General features: G+C 47.2%; 1 protein-coding gene across 3 annotated transcripts in view; it reads right to left on the bottom strand.

Moving 5' to 3' along the window:
- SHISA6 (shisa family member 6) overlaps positions 1–26,119 on the bottom strand; it is a 176,938-nt gene that overhangs the window by 59,349 nt on the left and 91,470 nt on the right. The window lies entirely within an intron of this gene.

Genomic DNA, 26,119 nt, shown 5'->3' with positions numbered 1-26,119 from the left:
GTGATCAGAAGGCAGAGCCTGAGCAGCCCTTGCCCATCCCTCAGGTGGAGAAGGGCCAGCAGAGCCCTGCAGGGAGGGAGCTCTCCAGGGATTTCTGTTCTCCTGGAATGACACCATGGATTTTGTGCTCTGTCTGAGTGTGTCTGTGCCCTGAAAGACTCTGAGCTCAAACACCCTGATGGTTCCTCACACTCTTCTTGGGATAACTCTGTCCTGCCCTTCCTGCTGTAAGACGGGGAAGTCTGGCAAGGAGGTGACAAGATCAGATTTTGGTAGAATCTAAATGCACCCCATAAGTTTGACAGGGTCTTTAAAACCCCCTGGAGTAACTCAGAGTTACCTGGACTATTTCAGACAGCTCAGGTGGAATCAGGTTCCTTGGCTGGCAGGAGAACCAGGCTCCCACAGAGACCTCAGAGTGCCCAGGCAGCCCCGAGGGCAGGGCCAGAGCTCCTGCACGAGGGACAGAACGTTCAGAACCTCGGACAGAGCCACTGATGCCTCAGTTTCAGCTGTGATCTGTTCCAGGTTCTGCACTGGTTCCTAACTCTGATCTCCACACAAAGTGTCAGCAAGGTCTCCTCACAGCTCAGGCACACACAACAATCCTTCTCCAGCCCCACAGCCAAGGACACCGCTGCAGCTCCAGGCCCAAAAAGTGCAACCAGCAGGGAATTGAGGAGAGCAACCTGGGAGGATGGGACTGCATCACCTGCAGCTGCAATTGCACAATTCAGCCCAACTGGAAATGGACCAGAACTGATCCAAGGGTGAAACTCCTGAGCCAGGGCCCATCCTGGCTGCAGCCAGGGCCGGGCTCTTGCAGTGCCCAAGGTGCATCCTTGGAAGGGCTTTTAATAAATCCCTGCTTTATTCCTTTAACCCTGCCCAGCCTCTGCTCCAGGAGCCTCTCCAGGCACCACAGAGAGAGACCAGTGCAGGGCAGAGACAGCTCTGGGGCACCCAGGAGGAAATGCTGGGGAGGTGGCTTAAACCATCCTTGGGAGGCAAAGGCTAAGGACACTCATTTATAGAGAAAAGAGCACTGTGTGAGCTGAAAATGAGGTTGAAAATGAGGTTGTTAGTGGGGTTCAGTCCCTGTCAGAGTTCAGACACTTCTCTCCAAATATCAGCTTTTAAATAAAGGTCTCTGCTCTCTGCTGTTGGTGGAATTACACATCGCTGCCAAAGGCATTAAGGTGAGAATCAATTGCATCATTTGGGACCAAAATAAGGTTTTACTCACATCGTCCTCCTGCTGCCAACCACAGGAGTCAAGTTCACCTCAACTTTCTCCGAGTTTCATATAAGAAATACCAAGCTGGTTTAACTTTGATAAAATTGACATCTAAATAAGAGTCCCCTCTGAAGGAGGAAGACTTATGCTGATGTGTGGAGCTGCAATAAGATTGGCATTTGGAGGACGTGAAATCTTTTGGGAAGCCCTAAAATATCCCCTAAGTAGGTCAGCTCGGTGACCTGGATCTGTACTTTTAATACAAGAGTAGCCTACATTTGCTCTGTTTGCTGAGGAATGAAGGATTTTTGGGCTGTGGGTTTATTTTTAGTAGTTAAATGTGACCTTTGTAGGAGATCCTATAATAAGAACAACAACAGAGCTGGCCAGGGGTGAATCACACCACATGCTTTGATTTAGAGATGATGTGCACACATCATTTATCCTCTGGTCATTTCTGGGAGAAACTCTGGTGCAGGCAATTTTCAGTGGAGGAATCAAGTCAGTACTCTCGAATAGGAGGGATTTCTTGATGGCAAAAAAATACTCCTTGTCTTACAGGGTAATTAGTCATCATTTCCATCAATGGAGAACAGATTCTTCAGGATCTAAAGTAAAAGAAAAAACTCTGGCAAGGCCAGAGGTTCCCCACTGCCGTGCCAAGCCTAGCTCAGATTTCAGCAGCCACCATCCAGGAGTTTATCCAATCAATCCCATAATAAGCTCCCTTCTTTTTCATCTTTCCCCATTCTAAAACAGTCTAAACAAAGAAGTACAGAAAGGGTTGAGCTTCCTTCCTCCTTTGGGGTGTTCCTCACCCTAAGCAAACCTGCCTGGATCAGCACTCCAGATCCTGCAACGCAGCCATGGGAGAAACTGCAGCCTGGGCTGGGAAAAGACAGCTTTTATCCCTGTCTAACCACATCAATAATCCCTAACCTTCCCTGGGAATAAATCTGAGTTACCATATGCATCACCCTGCTGATCTAAATCCACGTGGGGTTCATGGAAAATCAATATTTGTGTGAATGATCTTCAGGCGAGGGATGAAATTAGTCACAAGATATTAAGTAAAAGATACGTGAAACAATAAATGGAGTGGCTTCCCAAAGGACATTTCCCCTTCAGGCCCTCTGTGGCTCAGATGAAACATTCCAGCTCAGCCAGGGAGGCAGGAAAGCTGCAGGGACCATGGAGCTCTGGATCACAGGGGGCTGGATCTCCACACTCCTCCAGCCCACAAATTTCCTGCAGGAATTTCGCACAGGGCTGCAAGGAGCACATTTCACTCCCACTCACAGAACCACGGAATGGTTTGGGTTGGAAGAGGCCTCAAAGCTCATCCACTCCCCACCATGAGGCTGCTCAGGGCCACATCCAAGCTCCAGAGAGACCTTCCACAGATCATCCAACATCCCGTGCAGCTGAACCATCACATCCACCTTCCACTGACCATCCAACATCCCTGCAGCAGCTGTCGAAGACACAGCTCCCACCTCTGTGGAGACTCTGGAGCCAAAGGCAGTGATGGTGTGGATGGAGGCCTCTAAGGTGTGAATTTAAAGCATAACAGGAACGTTTTCCCCCACATAAAGATTGAATAAAAAAGCTTTTCCCATAGTTCTTCACACCACCATGTTACTGCACCCCAGGTCTCTGTACCCAGCTGGCCTGTGGGCTGTCCCTCCCCTTTTTACCTTATATGTCCATTCCCTAGAAAGTTCTCCCTTCCCTGTGTCCCCATTGGCCACAGTTTGCTGCAGTGCTCCGCCCCTGTGATCCCATTGGCTCTCCATGTCCCTGACCCCGCCTATGCACCACTTTCCCCTGTTCCTATTGGATCCTGACCCTCAGCTCCACCCCCTCAAGCCCAGATATATCCGTGGCCCCTCCACTGCTCCCTGGCTTTGTTCCTGGACTCCTTCAGTGTGTGGTTGCAATAAACCCCACTGGAACTCCACACAAAGATCTCTCCACCATTGCTCAGCTGTCTGTGGTGTGATTGTGTATGTCAGTGTGTGAGTGTGTGTGTGTGATTGTGTGTGTGATGATTGTGTCAGTGTGATTGTGTGTGAATGTGATTTTGAGTGTGATTGTGTGTATCGGTGTGATTTTGTGTGTGTGTGTGTGTGTGTGTATGTCAGTGTGATTGTGGCCTGCCCAGACACTTTCCTCTCTGGAGGCACTTTTGGGAAGATGGTGTCACCTGACCACCTGCACCCGATGCTGCACACCTCCTCCGCTCTGGAGAAGCAATCTGTCCCTTTGCTAGGACACAATTAAACACCTTGAAATGGGATTAGATCCACCAGAACTGGTTACTTCTTTGGATGATGCTGCCACTGGGTCTGGCAGGTTTGTGACAGATCACACTGCACGTCATCTCCGTGCTATTTTCAGTGCAATCCAAGGACTTTGCCACTCTGCTTTTTCAATTTTTTCTGCTAATTCCAAGAATGTGCCCCTCTTTTCCTGTCCTTTGTTTGATAGCTAGCTTGTGGCTGCCAGAGGCACAGTGTGTTTTAGGTGAGGAGCACACAGCACTACAGAAACATCTGAAGGAAAACTGCCAAAACTCCTGGGAAAACAACTGTCCAATGATATTGAGCATCCCAGGAGCTCGAAGCATTCAGGATGTTCTCAGCTTCCAAATGACAAGGTGTTTTGTCCCAGAGAGGTGGCTGGAAATCTTTTAATTGCAATGAGGGGGAATAAAAACCGGTATGGAGTCGTAAAGCTTGCAGCTACAGCTAGAGCAGCTGGCACAGCAGGGACAGGGACATCAGGCACAGCGTGACACTGGCCAGTGTCCTGTGTGACAGGACAGACCTGGGGAATGTGAGGCACCAGCCCTGAGTCCTTGAAGGACCAACAGTGCCCAAGCTCATTTTAACTCCCCACACCCTGGATGGGCACACTAGGCTCTGGACTAGAGAACTCCATGACTTTTTTTACTGTTTGTGGCTTTACTGAAGGATTTTATAAACCCAAAAACCCTTCAAAACCCATGTCCTGCAGTGGGCACTCTCCAGAAGAAGCTCTTGCTGTGACCATGTGGTCACAGGAGGGAAATGACCTGAAAATGCTGCAGTCAAACCTTTCTGAAAGCCCAGTGCCTGTGCTCACCCTGGCAAGGAAGGGCAGCAGGGAAAGAATTAAACCCATTTCAGTGTCTCTTGTCCAAGCTCTGTTGGGAGAAGCTCCATGGCGAGGAGGGAGCAGAGGGCTGGTGATCTGCCTGGCTTCAGAGACCTTCACACACCCTTGAGTACACGAAGGAACACTCCTGATTGTTCTGGATAAATCAAAATAAATCAATACCAAGCAGCACACGATGACCCCAGGCTGTGTCAGGAGGAGGATTAGCAGTGGGAACAGTCTCATCTCTGCTCTTTACTCTTGACAAATCTCTGGCAGCAGGCACCAGGTCCTGCCTGTGCCTGGAGGGGAGGGGACTGAGGAGGATCTGCCTGTTGCTAAACCTTCTGCCAAGGCAATGAAAGGAAGCATCAGCTCATTTTCCTCAGCTGTGCCCCTGTCTGGGAGCTGAACATTTGTTTTGCTTGTGGGCAGAACCATGAGATGGATCTCAGGCCTCAGTGCCCCTGCTGGGCTTTATTAGCTGTACCCACCCACTGACACTGGGACATCCTTCCCTCCTCTTATCCTGAATTTTGGAAGAGCCAAGCTCAGGGTGGGTCTTTGGGTTCCTCTCTGAGACTGCAGCCTGCTGTGTCCCCCAGGAGCCTGGGGACAGCCCGTGTGACACTGCCACCACAGCTCTTGTCACTGCAGAGCTTCCCCTGCCCTTCTCCTGAGCGCAGTTTTGGTTCCACTCTGTCAGGAGACCCTCTCATCCTGCCCAGACAGGCTGTTCTGGGTAACAAATCCCTCATTTCTCTTTCCCCACTGTCTCTTCTCCCAGCTTGGAGCTCAGCCCCACACAGCCAACAGGACCAAGGAGAGAATTGGAAGGGTAAAAGTGAAAAAACTTGTGGATAGAAATAGTCAGTGAAAGAAATGAGATATAAATTATAATGAAGAGGAAAATAATGAAGAGAGGGAAATAAAACCCAAATGAAAACAGTTGCTCATCACCAACCAAGAGATGCCCAGCCAGCCTTGAGCAGAAGCTCCCCTCCAACTCCTCTTTAGTTTTGTTCCAGAATATGACCTCATATTGCCAAGCATTGGGAGGGGCTGCCCTGGCAGTGCTGGAGCTCCCATCCCTGGAAGTATTCAAAAAGTGACTCTGGGGACATGGTTCAGTGGTGAACGGGGTGGTGGGGCTGGGTTGGACTTGGTGAGCCTGAAGGTCTTCTCCAACATTCACATTTGTGTGATTCCATGGGGTCAGTGGGGGCCAGCTGGGACAGCTCCTTGTCCCCCAGCCTGGTCCTTGGCCATGTCCCAGCAGGACTGACCCCTGCAGTGACCAGCACTGCTCCAGCCCAGCTTGGGGCAGCTCCTGGGGACAGCAGCTCCAGCCCCACCACACTCATCTGCCTCCTGAGACGTTCAGCCCTCTGCCCAGGAGCTGTCCCCAGGTGCCCTTCGGGAACAAAGGCTTCAGGGCTTGAGGCACGCTCAGAGGGGTCCACCTGGATCCTCCAGCTGGAGTAACTTTGGAATTACAGGTACCAGGATAAAGAAACTGGCTGGAGCCAGTGCCTTCCCAGGGCTGTTTCCTAACCTTCTGTCAGATTTTGTGTGTCAGGAGCTCATGCCTCTCACCCATTCAGTGTGAACCTAATGCCTGTGGGACAATCTCTTTTCTTCCAGACACACATCTCCCATCCAGGAGAGGCGGTGGGACAGATTTTCCTTTTGAGCTAGTCCAAGTCTCATGAGAATTCCATGGAAAAGAATGAAATTACCACAGAATTATATCCAACTTCTAGGAATCAAGTCCTTGCCCAAGAGGGCAGAGCCAGTGCACAGTGACTACGTGCCATAAACTCACAGCACTACATAAAAATAATAATAAAAATAATACCAACATCCTCTGCCTGCATTATTCTGTCTCAGCTATTATATACACTAATGAGGACTTCCACTTGTATAAATGCAACGTGTTCTCTACTAAGTATATTCTTTGTAGGTTCTCTAATAAATCAATGTTTTATGCAAGCAAAACCCTTAAAGTTAATGTGAGCAAAAAATGTGCGCTCTCATCCCCAGCAGCTCCCAAACCCCTGCAATGCAGCCTTTTATTATTTCTGTAAAGGGAAAAAAGGAAATCAATAGAGATTCCTCGTGCGTAATCCCCAGCAAGATTAGCACTTTGTCAACCTCTGGTATAATCTCCTGGAAAGCAAAAGTAGAAGAGTGAGAGGGTGAGGTAGAGGAGGAAAAAAAAGGAGAGAAGTCACAGGGAAGCCTTGAACTGGAGATTTTTTGGGGTTGTTCACTGTGCTTCATAAAAAGAATATTTCAGAGGTGACTCTGGCCTGCTCCCCTTGGTGCCCAGAAGTCCTGGAGATGCCTCACTCAGCTGTTGGAATATTTTGATTGTAGTTGGAGGTGAAACCTCCCGGTTTAGCAGTGAAGCAGCAAAATTCCCTGCTTTAAAAGGGGATTTAGGACCTAAATGCCAAAGTGAGCCTGGGCAGTGCCAAGCATCATTACCTCCTGCCATGGTTGAGGGTGGGCAGTCCTGGGTGAGAACCTGGAGATCTCCATGGGGACCTTCCTGGAGCCAAGGGAATGGCATTCCAGGTGACATCTCAACACTGCACAGGAAATCCACCAGCAATGTGCAAGCTGTGAGTAACAGCTCAGGGGAAGGACAGGAATGCAACAAAATCTGTGTGAGGGGCAGAATCTGTGGTGTCACATCAAGACTGATGTTCTCCACCCCACTGCAACCCCTGGGGTTAAATTCACCCAGGAGCTGCACAGAGAGGCAACCCAGACATGAGAAAGAGAGAGAAATAATAGGAAAGGACCAAAGACATGTGCAGAAAATGAGTGGAGAAGGTTGGAATTACAACAAACAATTCATTGGGAATAATCACCTGTTCCCATTCAGGCCAGAATTCAAGAATGCTGTGAAATAGGGGCAGGACAGAAGGGTGGGGCAGTGCAGCATGGAAAGAGCTGGAATCACTGACAGGCACCACTGGCATCTCGCAGAGCTCAGCAGAGCAGCTCCTCATGTGCAGGTGCCCACAGCAGGGCTCTGCTGCCGAGGAAGCTCCTCTCCCAAACCGCAGTTCCTGGAAAGCCCAGGAAGTGCAGGAGCAGAGCTCCAAGCTGCAGTTTGAGCAAACAAGCCAGCAGCTGCTGCTGCTCAGCAGCTGAGATCCTCGAGAGGACCCGCTGCCTTTTAGCCCTGTCTTCTGCTGAAAGCATCCCTGGCTCGTGCTCAGCTCCACCTGACAGCACAGAGCCAGGAGTTTGAACACAATTCCCGCTTTTCATGCATAATTTATTGAGAAAAATGGAAATGAACCTTCAGTTTTTCCTTGCAGTCCCTCTCACATGAGCTGCCTTTCTCTTGCTGCTGTGGAAATGGCCTCCCAACAAACCCAGGCGATCTCTTCTGTGAATAAATAGATATTGCCAGTAACTCCTGAATCTCTGGAGCTGCTTTTCATGCAGCTCCCACTTCACCTGACAAATGTAAGGCTTGATGTAAAACAGGCAGAGAAAACTGAGGGTGCTTCATGGAGAATTTGCATTCTGGAGACCTTCCCAAGACACCCCTGAGGAGTTACAGTGAGCAGATAACGAAGGCTGCCAGGTAATCATCCAGCCAAGCCTAAAACTTCATTCCAAAAGTTGCCAGAGCTGATTAATAACATTAAATAAGCATGACTTTTCTTGTTGCATGGAACTCATTAGTTCCACGTGACAATGGAAAAATGTGTGCAGTGGTTTTGCTCCCAATGCCTCTGTGCTAAAGTTGGAGCTGGAGGTTTAACACACCCCAAGAAGTGCTGATGCCACAGAAATGAGGCTCCATTTGAGACCTGAATTGCTAAAGAGAGGAGCTCCTTTCTCTTCAGTGACTGTGCAGAAGAAAAAGCTCCTGACTATTAGACAGCCTAGCGAATGAATAAATTCTCTTGTAATTTTTGCTCGAGATCTGTGGAATTCCCCAGACCAACAAACCATATTTATTAAGCTCCTGACACTGGGATTCTGGACTCCTTACATAAAACTAGCAATAAAGTCTTCAAAAATCTCATTAAAAGATTAGCCTGCTATCACCAGCAGCTGGGACATTGCAGAGGAGTGTGCTGAGTTCCCAGTGTGAGGAGGTAGAGGAAAACCTGGGCAAAACTCTGCTCTCAGCACATTCCATCAATAAATACTGCACAGCTGGGATGAGGCTCTGAAGGGAAGCACAGCACCAAATATTGGCTGTCTAAAAACCAGGAGCTGATGTTCTCCTTACAGCCTCCTCCAGCTGCCAGTTCTGAGGAGATAAATGTCCTGTTTTTATCGCCTCACTGAAGGAGGCACCTTGGCTCCTGATTCTGCCTAGGCTGGCACTTGGGCACTTTGGGCAAATTCCTCAAGTTCAGTGGTGGTCAGCCAGGTCCTGATCCCTGATTCCTGCACAGCTCTGGCTACAGCAGCTGAGTTTTGTGTTAGTTCTGGCCTTGTCTTGAAAGCCTCCAGGGATGGAGGAGTTTATTGGTCATGTTAGGTTTATTTATTTATTTATTGTATTTTATTTATTTATTTATTGTATTTATTTATTTATTTTATGTTTTTATTTTATTTGTTTAATATATAGTGGCCAGTCCAGTACCTAAAGGGGCTGGAGGGGGCTTTTCACAAGGGCCTGGAGAGACAGGACAAGGGGGAATTGCCTTAACTTGGAGCAGGGAAGGGCTGGATGGGATTTTGGGCAGGAATTGTTCCTGGCAGGGTGGGAAGGGCTGGCACAGGGTGCCCAGAGCAGCTGGGGCTGCCCCTGGATCCCTGGCAGTGCCCAAGGCCAGGCTGGAGCAGCCTGGGACAGGGGAAGGTGTCTCTGCCCTTGGCAGGGGGTGGGATGGGATGAACTTTAACATCTTTCCCATTCTGGGATTCTGTGTTGCTTTCCTGAGCTGAACTGATTTTTGTCTGTCTGCCTGGGCTCAGCTATTAAAGAAACTCTTTATTAGATCTGTCATCTCATCTCAGCTCACCTGATATGTGTGTGCTCTTTATATTCAGCATATCCTGGGCTGTCTGAATCCCTCATTTCTTTGTGGAATAAAAGCAAATTTTCTCAAATCAAGAAATTATTCAACTCTTATATTCAGAATTTTCTCTTCCTTCATGGCTGGTTGGTTTAAATTCAGAGCAGAGCTGTGCTATCTCATTGGGGTTGTTTGCACACATCTCCTGATTCACCACTTCAAAACTGCAAATGAAACAAGTTTTTGTCAGCATTGGGGTACCTCGAGCTCAGCAATGAATTTTGATGTCTGTTCAAACACCGTTCCTTGTTTAGTTTCCTGTCCAATACTCAAAAAACAAATTTTTAAAACTACTTTCCTGTAACTTCAGCTGATAAAAGGTAGGTAACAAGAACACCTGGAGAACTAAGGAGAAGTGTTGTCATGAGTTCAGCCGAAGAATTTTAATCCAACAGTTCAAATAAATACCTGCAGGCACTTCGCTGTTGTCTGTCATTGCTCCCTGAGCTCAGTGCCTGCCTGCCTTTCATCCTCCTGCTCTGAAAAGGACTGGCTTTTCTCCTGGGAGGTGTGGTCACTCTTTCCAAACGTGCAAACTTTTCCATGAAGTTAAAGTTAGCTTGGACAACTTTTGAAGCTTATGTAAGGGAGAAACCTTGGTGTCTTTTTCTTGTTTTCAGCTCCTGCAGGACATAATCCATGTCAACAACAGGATTCCAGCAGCATCCATGCTATTGTCTTGTTGGTAGGATAAAGCACTGCTTTGGGAAGAAATCTCAAACTCTTCAGATAATCCCCAAACCTTTCTGATGCAGGATTCACACAGAAAGGAGCACTGGGCATTGCAGCATGTCCTGGATTTTTATGGGATCACAACAAAGTTGCTGTGAGTCCCCTCAGTGACCACAGGGACACAGTGCAGCAGGTGGGGGGGATAATCAGAGGGTTTTATTAAAAGAGACATGAAAGGGGATGTTCCCTTGTGTGCACATGGAGAGGGTACCAAAAGCCTTCAGATAAGTCTTACAAATAACCTTGTCTTGAGATAACCTTGAGGGATCTCCTCAAAACTCTCCTCCTTGGATCAGCAGCGAGTTCCTCAATTTAACCTCTCATTGCTGCTGCTCCTGAGTAATTTTCTGCCATGCCAAAAAACACCCAGCAGAAGGAAAGCACAAAGTGAATGTCAATCTCAGCAGGTTTAGCTAAAATCTTCCTTAATTCTCATGCTTGGACTGAAGTCCCAGTGGAGAAAACTCCAAAGGTTCTTAAAACACTTGGTGGGAAGGAGGTTAAGGTTTTAAGGTGCTTATAAATGTGGGATCACTCCTGGCAAAATTGCCTTTTTTCTCCACTCCATTCCATTCGATACTGGTACTTCAAACCAAGAAATTGATGGATTATAGTCAGGAAATACTGTTTTTGATTCCTGAGCCTCATAACTTGCCTGTGACTCAAACATTTCACTTACTCAACCTCTCTGCCCTCAGACAAAACTGATCCCAGCTCACCACAGAGTTCGTGGCACAGACACTTAAGCTGTTCTGGGCCACATCTGCAACTTAATCTGCATTCAGGTGAGGGCTGGACCTTGAAAGGTGGAAGCAAACAGCTGCTGATGTGACTGAACATCTGGCTCAGGCCCCTCACGTTTGAGGAACGGCCCCAGAGCTGTGCTGGCACCAGGCTCTGTGGCACCCCCATCACATCACCAAGATGTCACTATGAGACAAAAGGCACCGTTTTCCCCTCCTGAAGGTGGCTGTGGCTCCAGGACAGTGACTCATGTCTGCAAATTCCATATAAACAGCCCTTAGGTCACCTGAGCCCCCGCCAGGCACGTCTGCTGTCCCTCACGGTGATGTCACCTGCGGGCTGAGGGTGACATCCAAAGCCAGCTCGACATCCCCCAAAGGACAGGGCTGCTCTTCTGCCCTGCCACACCTCTGTCCCTTCAAAGTCAGAGCCAGAAAAACTCTCTGTATTCCTGTGTGCTCAGCAAGGCTCATCCCGAGATTCCTGTGGTTCTGCAGCCTGGCTGATGGAAAATGTCTTGGGAGATAAAGGACCTGCCAGTCTCTGGGAAATGACAGATCCTGGGATGTTCTCTGGGTTAGAGGAGGGAAGATGAGAGAGCAAAAATGCAGCTCTGTATTAAACCAGGCAGGGAAGTAGAGAATTTTAATGATTTTCTTGTCTTTGTTGTTGCTTTGCAGTCCCAGTAACATCACCCTCCATTTTATCCCCTCTTCATGAATCTTTCCAACTTCTCCATCCCTCATGTTCCTTTGTAGCCCTAAATCACAGACCTACAGAATCACACCAGGTTTGGGTTGGGAGGGACCTCAAAGCCCATCCAGAGCCACCCCTGCCATGACAGGGACACCTTCCACTGTCCCAGCCTGCTCCCAGGACCTCTAAACTGGTTGAACATTTTAGTATGAGCCATTTTCCACTTCAAAAATTGCTTTCATTGAAATCTTCATTAAAACAAACCAAAAGAGACTGCACTCTTAATGTGGGTTAAAGGGGTATTTTGGTGTGTTACATTTGTGGGAAAAGGAAGAAGTCACCTTTGAGCAGCTCAAAAATCCACATTAACCAACCTGGAGTTAAGGAAGGGAGAAGCTATTGTTGATGAGAAAGGGGAAATGACCCCCTAAAATGTAAAGGAAAAGCTGAATCCTGGACTCCCTGGCACCAGCTCAGGTGAGAACCAACTAGGAAAGATAAAGACAAAACTTTAGGAAATAACAGACCACTGCATTTAACTTTGGGGCTTTCTAATTGGTGGGAGATATAAGATCAAGTCTGTCATTAATATCTGGAGAAAATAACTTGATGGACAACACTGTGGGTGGAAATCCTGTCAAAGTTTTGATCAATGTCGATCAAAACCGATTTCTTGAGAAGCAGCAGCCAATGGTGCTGCCTGTGTGGGTTTAGGAGGAGGAACACACGAGCCACCGGTTGAAATGATGCAAGAAAAATGAAAAAAACATCTTTTATGGATGCCAAGGGCCAGGCAGCCCAGCACTGAGAGTGCTCCAAGGATGGGCTCGTGCCACTCCCTTTATCCACAAACTGAGGTGGGATAAAGGTTCCTACTGGAAATGGGAGCTGGAGTCCCAAGGTAATTCCAAGGAAATCAGGAACCAGCCCAGCCTCACCCCCTCTTTTGTCCAAAGTGAGAACATCCAGCTCGTTCAGAGGCTGAGGTCGATGAGCTCAAGATTGGGTGCATTGGGGAAAATTGCTGCACAATTGTGAATTTACCTTTCCCTCCGTTTGCAATGCCAGCTTCCTTTCATTCCAGTTTTGTATTCCAGATTTATGCAACCAGATTTCTTTGATCTTAACCAGCTCACAAAAGCTTTCGAGATGTCTTTGGAGGCTTTGAGTGGGAGTAGCCCAGACGAGCTGGGGCGATGGATGCGCGTCTTGGAGCAGCTGTGAGCGCACGGTGCCTCAGCGCTGTCCTGCTCCTCAGATGGGGATCTCTGTCCCTGGGCTCTGCTCCCTGGGGCACCACACACTGCTCAAACACAGCTGCAGCGCATGGGGGCTGATGGAAAGAGCAGGCTTTTCAAGGAGGAGGTGTGTGTGTGTTTAATGAAAACCCCTGAAGAGATTTGGGGTCATTGCACAGAATGAGCAAGTTCAAACCCGGGAATAAAAGGATTAATTCACCGAGGAGGAAGTCAGAACCTTTCACAGCGAGAGAGGGACCCTGCATCACCCCTGGAATGCTAATTACACTGGGATAGCTAACTTGTCAAAACACTGGGGGTAGACAGATTTTCAAAGCCAAGAGTTGGCCAAGGTCAAACATCTCGAGCCAGGTACTTTGCCCAGAAGCCGTAAAGAAAATGCAGCTCTATAAATGCAGGCAGAGGAATGTGTTTGCACAGAAGTTACAGAGCAATGGGGATTGGCCCTGCACTGAGGGTGCCCCAAGTGCCCTGTGCCTGCACTGGGATTCACTCTGGCTGTCCTGACGGATGTGGATGGGAATTCAGCACCAGGTCCCTGCACTGGTCTGAGCTCTGGCCTGGTGGTGTGGAAGAAAAAGGAAAATGTTCAAAATATGATTGATTAATTCTTTATTCTGAGTCACACTCCACTGTCACCTGTGCAGTGGGGTCAGCCAGAACCGGCTGGGGTCACAGACCAACAGGCCAAGGCTGAGGTGATGCAGGGAGGAATCTGAGACCTCACATCTCCATCCTCCAAGGAGTGTCCAGCTCAAGAGCAGCTTCAGTGCTCAGCCTGGGTCTCACCTGTGCTGCTTGACACAGCCCAGGGGACTGGGACTGCTCTGGTCAATGTTTCACCCTCCCAGATTTATAACACAGGGACCCTGTGGACCATCTGAAAGGGTTTTGCTCAAATCCTCTCAGTCCAAGGCCATTTCCTACCAGGTCCTTGCAGGAAATTTAAAGGCACGGGTCATGGTCGCTGCAGGGCAAATGTGAACATCCAGAAAAACTACAGCAACATCAAGGAAATTCTGAATATTTCATAACCTTCTATGAACAACTGAAAATGGCAAACTGGACCTCACACCTACATGCCAGTGTAGTTAGGGAAGGCACGACCTGCTGTGACACAGAATTCCGATTTTCTAAACATTTATTAATATGGGCTGAAAGAGAAATTGGAACAGAGGAGGTGTGAACCTGTCCTCACCACAGGATCTGTCCCACACATTGTGCAATTTGATTTCATAACAGACTCAGTAACAGGTGTGGGGAAGAACAGTCACAATTCATGTGGGGAAGGTGCAAAGATGTAAAAAAGTAACTCAAATACCATGTTGATGGTAACAGCAACATCAGTGTACACCAGAAGAACGAAGCTGAGGGTGCCTGTGAGTCCCAGTGTGCTCATGGTGGCTACAAACCCTGTGCTCAAAGCCCTTTCACCTAATGGTTGTGAAGATTTGATGATTTCTGCTGGTTTGGGGTCCTTTTGCAGCCTGGCACTGAAGCAGATGCTTCAACACAATCCAGTGTCCAGAGGAAATCCTACCATTGACAGAGAGCCTTTATTTTGTCACTTTCCTAGATCACCACCAATTAATTTGGTGAGAAGCCCGTTTATTTCCAACATTGGTGGCTAAGGCACCTCAACAGAAAAATAAGAAATAAAATGCAGAACACTCTGCAAACCAAAAAATCAAGTGATTCTGGAGGTTGTTTTGCTGAAAAAAATCCCCCACTTTATGGGCCAGGATGTGTTTTACCAATAATGACACTCTATGAAACACAAAATATATTTCCAATTCAGACCATCCTGGCCAGCAGAGAGCCAGAACATTCCACAGCTCCGTGAGATTAGAATCCCAGGAAAAGGAGGTGTTGAATATTCATTCAGCTCCATTTCCTACTCCTGACTGTGATCTCCACTCAGATTTTTGAAGTCTACTTTTAATTAATAGGAATTGTTGCTCAATATTCAACCTGAAATTTCATTGTGTTTCCCTATCTGCTTTTTTGGAGGCAGTTGAATATTCACTGCCCTCCCTGAATTTGCATTTATCCAGAAGTTTTCCAAATGGAATGAGGCTGGATGTGGGAGTGGCAGTGAGCAGAGGAATTTGTGTCCTTTGTCTTCTTGGAGTTCTTAGACCCTCCTGAATCTCTCTCCCATGGCAAACAGATTGTGACCATCCCTACCAGGAAGTGAAGGAAGGAGGCTGGAAGGGTTTCCCTAGTGACCAGAGTCCATGGTGGTGTGAAATCCCTGAGTTTCCACCACTTTGGATCTCCTGGGGTTATTCATGGTCAGGTGGCTCCAGTTTTGGGTGATAGGGGGAAATTATGTACAAAATCAAAGATCTCACCCTTGAGTTCACTCCTACCTGCACAGAAAGGAAAGACCCCCAGTAAAACAAGAACCTCTCAGAAGTTTCGTGTTTTGGTGCGCAGGAAATGAGGGATGAGGTGCTGGGACATGGTCTGAGCCATGTCCAATCTGAGAGGAGTAAAAATCTGCCTGGAAAGGGTCATGGTGGCAAACAGGAACATCTTTTTCTTCAGGAAAGGTAATTGTGTGAGACCTCCATTGTCTGAAATCACCGGACCTGATTCCAACAGGACTCTCTCCAGTTTGGCTTCCTGTCCAAACCCAGGCCAGGAACAGCTGAGGAACCCTGCAGTGGTAATTATCAAATAAAATGCCGCAGGAAAATGTTCTCTTGGAGCTGCTTCAATTATTGGGAGTTGGCTTGAGCTCTGCCAGATAACAGAGCATGACCCAGAAACGCCTCCCATGTGTGTCAGGTGGAGCTTACATAAGCTCCCAAGGTAGTTTATACATTTAAAAAAACAAACAACGGACCCACAACGAGCATGGGAAGCACAAGTATCCCCTGGAATGTGAACTGCTGGACACTGAAAGTCACTCTAATTGCCAGTTTGATCCCAGTGGGAACTTGCAGGAGTTGGGAGGTGAATGACCTTTCCTTTCTCTGTCCTGAGCCTTTCTGCTCCCTGTTAACCCCACGGGAAGTGGTTTGCATGGGAATTGTTCACGGAATCATTTCCTGGGAAGCTTTTCTCTTGTCTCTGCTGATGATAAAGCACCATCTGTGAGCCTTGTGATGAGTCAGTGAGGGAGAATGGGCTCAGAGGGGGCCAGCCCAGCTCCACCTGGGAATGCGCTGTCCCAGGAGTGGGAACGGGCTCTGGCTGTGCGGAATGCTGGCGTTTCCAGCAGGAAGTGATAACAGGCTGCATTGACAGCCCGGCTCACGAAACATGATTTGCTATTCCTCCTGGTTCTGTAAACCTGGCTAAGTGGTCAATAAAGCTGCGTGTTTACCTCAGGGCCTGTCAATATTTGTGCCATTCTAGCACGGCTCGGGGGTCGATAACCGCGGGCTCCCGGGCAGCACAAAGCATCAGCTCTGGAATCAAGGGAGGGTTTGTGCAGCACCAACTCTGCGGGAGGCTGAGCAGGGGAAGGCAGGGAACAGAGAGCTCTGCTTGGCAAATTCTCCTCCTCACAGCATCACACGGTCAGCAGGGTTGGCAGAGACCTCCCAGAGCATTGAATCCAATCTTGGATCAATAACCCTGTGCTCACTGAACATATCATGCACGATATCATCAACCACATCTGCCCAGGATTTGAACACTTCCAGGGATGCTGACTCCACCCCAGCTGTTCCAATATTCACCCACTCTTTTGAGAAAGAAAATGTTCCTGATGTCCAACCTGAACCTCTCCTGGTACAACCTGAGGGCATTTCCTATTTGTTACCTGGGGGAAAACCCCAAATCCCCCCTGGCTACACCCCCCTGTTGCAGCACAGAGCAAGAAGGGCCCTCCTGAGTCTTTTCTCCTTTTATTTTTAATTGGTTGGACAAGTTTTGTGACTATTTTCCTTTATTGACTTTAATTCGAAGTTCAAATCCTGTCAGAACTCTGAGTTTGAATTGTTTCAGGGAGAAACAAGCACACCCCTCCCAAGCACTCCCTCAGAAGCAAGGAATGAGCTTCCGTCCCTTGGAAAACCCTTGAGGGAATGTTGGGAGGGACAGAGAGATGGAGCACCAGGACCTCCCTCCCGGCTGATCTGGCTGGCCCTGGGAGCCTGGAGTGACCCAAAATCCTGGATTTTCTACCAGGATTCCCCTGTGCTCGCTCTGATCCCTGGAACACAGAGGGAACTGGGCAGGGAGTGCCCAGGGGATGGGGTTCGTGGGGAAATGGTGCAAATCATCAGCTCCTGACTGGCCATGGAGACAACCCAGGCTCTGAGCCCAGCATCCTGCAGGAGGCACATCGCACCGGGACCCTCTCCTTTGGCCCTTCTAAAATGGGGGGGAAACAAGAAGTGAAGCAGGAGTGTGAATATTTTCCTCTTTAAAATCTTTTCTGATTTCCAGTTTCAATCTTCTGAAATTTGAAATTAAGATTTCAATCTTAACCCTAAAAAAAACCCCAAAAACAGAACAAAACAAAAAAACCAAAAAAAGCTCATATTTGCTTTGTGCCCAGGAAAATGGCTCTGCAAAAAAAGTCTCTAATTTTCAGCTTTTCCACAGAATATTATATTATATTATATTATATTATATTATATTATATTATATTATATTATATTATATTATATTATATTATATTATATTATATTATATTATATTATATTATATTATATTATATTACATTACATTACATTACATTACATTACATTACATTATATTACATTATATTATATTATATTATATTATATTATATTATATTATATTATATTATATTATTACAGTATATTATATTATATTATATTATATTACAGTATAGTATAGTATAGTATATATTACAGTATAGTATACTATATATTATTGTATATTATTCTATATTCTATATTCTATATTCTAATATATATTATATATCACATATATAACATTATATATAATATATCATAATGTATATTATATATTATAGTATAATATATATTGCAATATATATTCTATTCTATTCTATTATGTACATATTATAATATTAATGTTATTATTATCTTATATGTTATATTGCATTATATATTAATAATATATGCTATATAATATTTATAATATTTTATTGTAATACTGTATAGCTATATAAAATATTAAATTATGCTAATTGTATTTTATTTAGCATGTCATATTTATCCTATGCATGATATTGCTATATGTGTATATGAAATATTATAATAATTACATTAGGATTGTGGCCCCTCTCGCTCCCCCATTCCTGAGCAGTTCTTTTCTTATCCCCCCTCATTCTCTGCCTGTCCTGATGCCAGAGGACACAGAAAAGAGCTTGAACCAAACTTCAAAACAAAATGTTTTGTTCACCCTTCACTGTGCTTGTCTGGGCACTTCTTTCTCAGTTCTTGGGCTGTGGGGGAAGGAAAGAAAAAGGAAAAAGTGAAATATTTCATTTTTTCCTTTTTGATTGACACAAAAATCTCCTTTGATTCTTATTGATTGAATAATGAGCGTTACTCAGGTTATTCAGGTCCCTGGGGTCACTGGGGGGAGAAAGGAAAGCAAAAGGAGCTGGGGGACCCCTCAGAGCTGTGACATTATTGATTATTTATTGATATTGATTATTTATTACTGATTATTGGTTTATTTATGGGATTGTTTTCCAGTGCTTGATGAGGGATGCAGGAGGTGCTCTAAACCATTATCTTTGCAATTACCTCTGACTGGCCAAGGTACCCAAGGCAGAAAGGGAAAGCAGGGTGGAAGAGACTGATTTTTCCTTGCAGAAGCTGAGTTTTCCTCTGGAAAAATCAGAGAAGGGGAAAAAAAGTTTTAAAAAAAATTTAAAAAATAATTTTAAAAAGGAAGAAAACGGGAGTCCTAACAATTTTCAGACACTTTTTTTTTTTTTTTTCAATTTCTAGGTTTTTTTGCTGGTTGCAAATTCAATTTCCCCTCCACATAAAGCTGCTTGGATAAATGTCTGAGCGTCTGCCTATGTGACACCTTTGCCTGTCACCATCTATCATTTACATCCCAGCTTTGCAATCTGGAAATTTCATCAGAGGCTCCAAGCACTGCATTCCATCCTTGCTCCAAACAAGGTGGCTTGGGGGACCCACACTCAAAGCAAGAATGAGTCATGAGCTTTATCAGATGGTTTGGAGTATTGCAGGGGAACAGAAATGCAATTATTGGTAAAAAAGAAGCTATCCTAGACTGAAAAAAAGAAAAAAGAAAAAAAAAATGTTCCAGTCATTGGAAAATAAGCAGTATGAACAGTTAAAAAAAATTAATCTCTAAATTGTCAAGAAGGTCCATTTTGGCATCTCTGGCTGGGTAAGCTGGGGTTTTTTTTATTTTTTTTTTTTCCCTAATTCAGTGTTTTGAGATGTCAAGAGGCTTTTAGATCTCTTAGTTAAAATTATGTATTCTGAGTAAAAAAAAACAAAACAAACAAACCATCAAATCCCAGAATGGTTTCAGTTGGAAGGGACCTTAAAACTCATTTTTTTCAGCCCCATGGGCAGGAACACCTTTCACTATCCCAACCTCCCACCCAGGCCTGCAGGAATTACCCAGCCCAGGGAAGGAGAACACAAGTGTTGTTTTCAGGCCTCTGAGGGGAAATGTCTCCAGTCCAGGGCAGTTTTCCTCTGCTATCAGCACTAATCCTGTTAATGGAAATGGCATCAATAAACCCAGCTCCTTTTGATGTCTTCCTCCCTAATCTGCGTGCTGGATTACTGCAGCAGGTCACCTTGCATCCTCCCTCCTCCCCGCCAGAGCATCCTCCTTTGAAATCTGTAATTATCTCTCTGAGATAATTGCCAAAATCATTTGCAGTCCTGGAGAGATCTTCAAAACCTACTTGTTTATGAAAGCAAATAATTCAGTTTAATCAAATATTGTGAGATTTCCACTCTGTCTGTCTAGGTATTTGTACATTCAAATCTCCTGCACAACCTGCCTGGAAATCCAGCCATGCTGCAGGAGGGGTGGGAGGGCAGCTCTGCAGGGCTCATCTCCACGGAAATCCCTCGTGGATGGATCCCAGGAATCTCTTTTTTTCCCTTATGTTTTCAGAAAGGAAAAACAAGATATCAAAAGATCAGCATTTCTCATCTGAACTTCCCTCCCAGCTTCAGTTTCCTGCCTCACCTTCTCTGAAAGCCGCCAAAATTGTAAGAAACGAGCTCTGACAGGGGGCTTGTGGCTGCACCAGGAAGAGCAGCACCTCCAGCCTGGCTGACCCATGGACAGGAATTTATATCAAATTCCTCAGCAGCACTGGAAGCTCTTCTCTAATTAAGATGCCATAATATAAACTCTGTTTTTATAAGGCCTATAAAATTCATCCTGGGAGTGGACTTGGCATCCCCACGGGACCAATCTGCCGCTGTTTGTTTATTTTTTTATTGATTTATCAAAAAAAGTAATAGACATCGTGTTCTTCCCCTGCCATGCTGCTGCTTTATAATTGAAGGAGGCCCTTCTCCTCCAAGCCCCTATTTGCAAGCAATTAGATGTTGCTTTAAAAAAAAAACACGGCTGCTGAAATTGATTTTTTTCACGTCTCTTGTGAGCAATGAAATATAAGTTTCAATAAAAGGCCAGTTCTGAGACTTCCCAGCTCCAATGTTTTCTCTGCCTTTAAGTAATAGCAGTTTGGGGTTGTCAGGCACAGGAGTGGGATGCTGCCCATTGCAAACAGGAGTTCAACAAATAACAGCGATGGTGTGGAGCCCATTGATTCCTCCCTGTGAAATGCAGCATTATTTCCTGCTGCTTTCCAATATCTCGTTTCCCAGGCTCGCCCAGCCACTCAGCTTTATTAACAAATAAACTTCTCCGTCCTGATGGCTGCAGAGAGAAGGCAATATGCACAAATCCAGCAGATTTACACAGCAAACCCCAAATATTTTAAGATTTCATGGGTTTTGGAGAACAGCTTTTTGATGTTCTAATGCTGGGCTAAGCTATAACAGAAAAATGTGATAATTTCCTGTTGTTCCTTCATTCCTGCTGCTCTGGCTTTCTCCCTGCTCCAGCCCCACAGACTGGGCTGCTTAAACCACAGACTTGAGTTTGCCATTGAATTTCCAAGGGATGGAGGGACAGGAGGGATTTGACTTTCACTGGGAGCTGAACCTGTGCTCACCCAGGGTTGTCACAGACCATGGAATGGTTTGGGTTGGGAGGGACCTTAAATCCCATCCCATCCCATCCTGCCATGGCAGGAACACCCTCCCCTGGCCCAGGCTGCTCCAAACCCACGTCCTGGGGCACTGCCAGGGATCCAGGGATCTGGGCACCCTGTGCCAGCCAGGAATTCCTTCCCAATATCCAACATCCAGCCATGCAATTCTCCCATCAGGAGAGGCCATTCCACTGTGGCCCCCTCCATGTGGGAATCCTCCCAGCCACAGGTTGTGCTCAAAGGTTTCTGCAGCTCAAAGCGACGCAGCTGAGATGTGAAATGTGACCCAGAGCTGGAACACAGGCTGGAAAATGCCCTTTTCTATCCCTGAGCCCATCTGTGGGTTCAGCCTCCTCCCAGCCCCACAGGGCCATGGTTTGTACCTGTGGCACATTAAATAACCCACAGGTTTTGCTCTCAACCCCTCAGTGCTGGGCACAGAAGCTGCCCCCAGGAGGGTCCCTCTGTTCATGCACAGCCATGAGGGATCTGTCCCTGCCTCCCCTGTCTCAGGGCCCTGCTGCTTCTCCAGCACCTCGTGCCATAAAGGCACTGAATAAATGGGAATCCACCTCCCTGGCACTCCCTGGACTCACCAGCTCCAGGATTTTCCATGTGGGACACATGGGCATGGCAGGATGTGATCCATGTGCCACCCTGGGAGGGGATTGATGCCAAAGGCTTCTCAGCACAGACCTGTGGTGCTTTCTGGACAGAAATCTTTGCTCTGTCATCCCCTGGCTCTGGGAATTGCTCAGACCTTCCCTGGACCCAGGAATGCTCTGTTTGTCCCAGCTCCAGCTGCAGGGGCTCCTCTGGGGCTGTGCAGCTCTTTGGGAGGAGCTCGCACCCTTTGGCTCACTCTCCCCCAGCCCTGCTTGCTCCCTTGGCAAAGGTAATATGATATATTATAAGGTAATATAAAGGGAACATGATATTAGATTATATCTTAATTATAAAATTATAATATAAAGGTAATATTTTATATATATATAATATAATATCCTTGATATTCCTCCAGTGCTTCAGGGGAAAATATTGGGTTTTCCATGAACTGTCCTTCCTGCACAGATTCTGCCCCTCTGCCACCACCCCCAGCTGGCTCCTCTCTGCACTGCCCATGAAGGGCATTTTTGTGCCATTTTTCTGCCATTTTTCTGCCATTTTTGTCAAACAGATGTTTTGGAATCTCAACCAACGCCCACCTCCAGAGGCCAAGAGGCAAACACCCACCTCATCCCTCAGAGGGAAGTTTCTTCCAGCTTCCAGCTCATTTTCTGCACTTTCAGTGAGAACTCCACAGCTTTATCCAGTGCTGGAGCCTCTCTTGCTTCAGGTTGAGTCTCAGGTTTATTTTCAATGCCAATTAACAGTTTTTCTCTTCCCCTCACTAGGATGCCCTTTACCTTGTAGTTTTCCTGCCCTGTCCCAGTGCTCCCAGCACCACAGATGTTTCCTGCTGCCAGGGGAGAGCAAATTAGAGCTTGTCCTGTCTCATATGTCAGTGCTAAGTGTCAGGGGAGCCCTCGTTCCCAGCACACACAGGGCCATATGTTTATCTCCCAAGCCAGAGCAGCAGCAAAGTGCAGCTGAGTGAAGCAGAGTTGGATTGGGTTTAATTCCTGCAGTTCTGGGCACCCCTGGATAATCCTGTGTGCTCCGAGTCACTCCTGCCTTAAAGAGCCCCCAGACCAAGGAGGGCAGAGCCAGAGTGAAGGGAAACTGCAAACCAGCACCAAACCTGCTGTGGGTTCAGCACAGCGTGGGCTGCACCCAGCAAGGTCAAGGGGCTCTCTGGAGAATCAGAGAATGGAATCACAGAGTCCTTGAGGTTGGGAAAGGCTCCAGGATCATCCAGGTCAATCTGTGACTGATCCCCAGCCCAGAGCTCTGAGTGCCACCTCCAGGAATTCCATGGACACCTCCAGTGATGGGCACTGCAAACCTCCCTGGGCATTTCCAAGGCCTGAGCTCCCTTTCCATGGGGAAATTCCTGCTGCTGTCCCCCCTGAGCCTCCCCTGGCCCAGCCTGAGGCCGTTCCCTCTCCTCCTGTCCCTGTTCCCTGGCAGCAGAGCCCGACCCCCCCGGCTGTCCCCTCCTGCCAGGGACTTGTGCAGAGACAGAAGTTCCTCCTGAGCCTCTTTTTCTGCAGAAAATAAGAATATATTTGGGAACAAATGTGAGTCCTACTCTTGACCAGGGAGCTCAGGTCCCTCTGCACTGCATTTTCTCACTGCAGCTCTGTTCAGCTTGGGCTGCAGCACACCCAGCACCTTCCTCAGCCCTGATTTCTCCTCCCCAGCCCACACACAGAACCCAACACCACTCTCTGCTCCTCCTGCCTTTATCCCAAACTGCCTCTCTCACAGGCCTGCAGGAAGATTTCCCATAAGGAAAACCTTTTGGATTTATGGATTCTCCGTGTGGCTACAGTCGTGTGACAAAGTGTGCATCTCCATGTGAAAATATCTTAAAACCTTTTCACGCTGCTTTAAGGAGTGGGATGGATTTCCCAGATCAGCTGAGGCTGCCCCTGGATCCCTGGCAGTGCCCAAGGCCAGGCTGGATGGAGCTTGGAGCAGCCTGGGACAGGGGAAGGTGTCCCTGCCGTGGCTGGGGTGGCACTGGATGAGTTTCAGTTCCCTCCCAACCCAAACCATTCCATGATTCTCTGACTAACCGCAGAAATTTCTCTTTCTGCAGTCTCAGTTCAGAATCCTGACAATGTCCTGAAATTTCTGAAAGTCTGTTTTCAGAATCCTGAAAATAAACTGGATTTCAGACACAGAATCCCATCTTCCAGAAGATAATTAGCTAAGAACCCCAACTAGAGACCACAGTGCTCTCACTGCCCCTTCTCCAGGGTCACATCCTCTGGCAGGAACCCTCCGTGTTCCACGGGTGTCTTCCCAAGGCTGAACTTTGGCTTAATCTGCATTAAAAAGAGCTGGAAGGCTTTGGAACACCTGCTGCTGCCCCGGGGCCGTGATCACCTCATTCCCATGCAGATCCACATCCCTGGAACTGACAGGATGGCTTCCCGGGTTCACGGCTCTGGATCAGCCTCTCACGGAACAAATGAAGCAAATACCCCTCCAAAATACACTCCAAAAAATGATTGCCTTCCTCGTGTTGAATTGTGAGGCTCAGGCCACTGTTTCTGGCTGGGATTCTGGCTCTGTGCAATCACACTTTATTGTTTGCTAATGAAATGCATGATCGAGTTCAATGAACATGAATGGAAGCAACAGTGCTGCAGACAAGAAAGCAGGAGGGATCTATAATTAATGTGATCATCGGAAAAAAGCTGTGTGATACCATTCCATCAATTATCAGCCTCTAATAATTCTGTCACCGAGTAAATGAAAGCATTTTATCAATTAGTGCCAATCGTTTCCCCATAAAGAGAACTGAATGCTGCTGAAAACCAAATCATAACTGCAGCAATGGAAAAAGAAAAGGAAATAAACACAGGATGAGTCTGGAGACAGCGATGACCCTCCCTGGCAGTGCAGTCACTGAACCAGGGACATCAGGAGCAGCATTCCCAGCAGGTCTGGGGTGATCCTGCCCCTCTGCCCAGCCCTGGGGCACACATGGGGTGATCCTGCCCCTCTGCCCAGACCTGGGGCACACATGGGCGCTGTGTCCAGCTCTGATCTCTGCAGTGAGCAGGGACAGCACCCAGGAAACAGCTGGAGCTGTGTCTGGGGAGGTTTGGGCTGGATTTACGAAAAGGTTCTCCCCCAGAGGGTGCTGGCACTGCCCAGGCTCCCCAGGGAATGGGCACAAGGCTGCCAGAGCTCCAGGAGAGCTTGGACAGAGCTCCAGGGGTGCCCAGGGTGGGATTGCTGGGGGTCTGGGCAGGACCTGGGGTTGCATTGATGCTCCTGGGGTCCCTCCCAGCTCAGGATGTTCTGTGGCTCTGAGATTCTGAGACTCTGTGTCCCAGAGCAGCTGCTCCTCTCCCAGGCAGCCTGAATCCATGGAGGGGTGTCTGAAGCTGCTGCTGGCCCTGCACAGGCTCGGAGCCCTCGGGGGAGATGTTTGTGAGCACTCAGCAAGAAGCTGCCGCTTCAGAGGGATTTTCTCTGCTCCTCTCAGGATGGGAGGCTGGTATTTGATGACATTATCTCCTAACTTAAAGTTCAGGCCATCTGGCATCCCAGTGTGCAAACAATCTTGTAAATTAAGGGGAAAAATATGGGCCTGATTCCCTTATGGCTCCAGGCTGTTAAAGAGCTGGAGAAGTGCAGGGTGAACTTGCAAAGAAACAAAGCTGGCTCTCAGCATCCCTCCCCCAGCAGGTAGGGCAGCATTTTAGGACCAGAGAAACTGGGAATAGACTGACCTTGCTCCTTCTGCACGTTTTCCTTCACTGACTTACCTGTGGAATACTGATCCTCCTCCAGCTGTAAACAGCGGTGGGGCTCAGGGTTAAACCTTCAGGGATTTTTGCCATCCCTTTGTTAGAATTCCCAGCAGGTTCACGCTTTTCCTTAGCCCAGGAGCTGCTTTTGCTCTCTGCTGAACCCACAAAACTTTTCCCACTTCACTTTCTTTAACTAATCTGGAAAACTTTCCTCACAAACGCTTTTAAATTATCACCCTCTCACTCCTTTTTTCGAAAGCCTCCCCAGTATATTTGGTGCATTTTCACAAGGCTCCTATTTTATTTAAGGCCATTAGCAGTTTCAAAAGTTATATAAAGATGAAAGATCCTCCCCTGTTTTAATGAACCTCAAAATGAGCTTTAGAACAATTTGATTAGAAAGCTCTCAACACGTCAAGCGCTCCCTCGGGACCGAGACGTAACGAAGGTAATAATTAGCAAGAACAAATTTAAAAATTACTTATTCCATAAATATATGTTTTACTCCCGGTGCTTGGAGCCAGAGCCAAGTAGGTAAAGGTCTGGAGAAGTGGAGCAAGGCTAAGAAGATGCAACGACATGGGAGTACAGATGGGAAATAAAATGAGGTGGGAAGAGAGACAAGAAGAGCTCTGTGCCTGCCAAGGAAACCGAGGTGGGGCTGGGAGGAGAGGGGGGATCCAACCTGACCAAAC

Source organism: Cyanistes caeruleus, chromosome 19 (genome assembly GCF_971803275.1).
Source record: "Cyanistes caeruleus chromosome 19, bCyaCae1.hap1.1, whole genome shotgun sequence".
NCBI classification, from domain to species: domain Eukaryota; kingdom Metazoa; phylum Chordata; class Aves; order Passeriformes; family Paridae; genus Cyanistes; species Cyanistes caeruleus.
Note: the sequence above shows the minus strand (reverse complement) of the source record. Positions and strands in the feature narration are given on the sequence as shown.